Source organism: Buceros rhinoceros, unplaced genomic scaffold, assembly GCF_000710305.1.
Source record: "Buceros rhinoceros silvestris isolate BGI_N320 unplaced genomic scaffold, ASM71030v1 scaffold10129, whole genome shotgun sequence".
NCBI lineage: Eukaryota > Metazoa > Chordata > Aves > Bucerotiformes > Bucerotidae > Buceros > Buceros rhinoceros.
The window spans coordinates 19,812-20,038 of NW_010432102.1; the positions used below are offsets into that span (position 1 = coordinate 19,812).

Consider the following 227-nt stretch of genomic DNA (forward strand, 5'->3'; position numbering starts at 1 on the left):
TTGTCATCTCCGCTTTCTTGGGTAGAAGGTTGGCGCTGTGCCCAGCTGAGGCCTGCGGCTCACTGCCAGGCTGTCAGGCAGCAGGAGTGAAGGCAAATGCTTGGCAGGGTCTTACTGGGACATGATATGTCCCTCAGGCAGGAAAGGGTGATCCTCCCCGGAAGGGACAAGGAGGAGGACCTCAGAGCCAGCCCTGAGGAGCTGTGTCACCACAGACATTGCTAGTC

At 58.6% G+C, this 227-nt stretch overlaps 1 protein-coding gene across 1 annotated transcript in view; it reads right to left on the bottom strand.

Moving 5' to 3' along the window:
• Positions 1-227, bottom strand: part of ABCA2 (ATP-binding cassette, sub-family A (ABC1), member 2) — a gene marked incomplete at both ends in the record, with an annotated part of 20,426 nt that overhangs the window by 19,675 nt on the left and 524 nt on the right. The gene's annotated exons all lie outside the window — the stretch shown is intronic.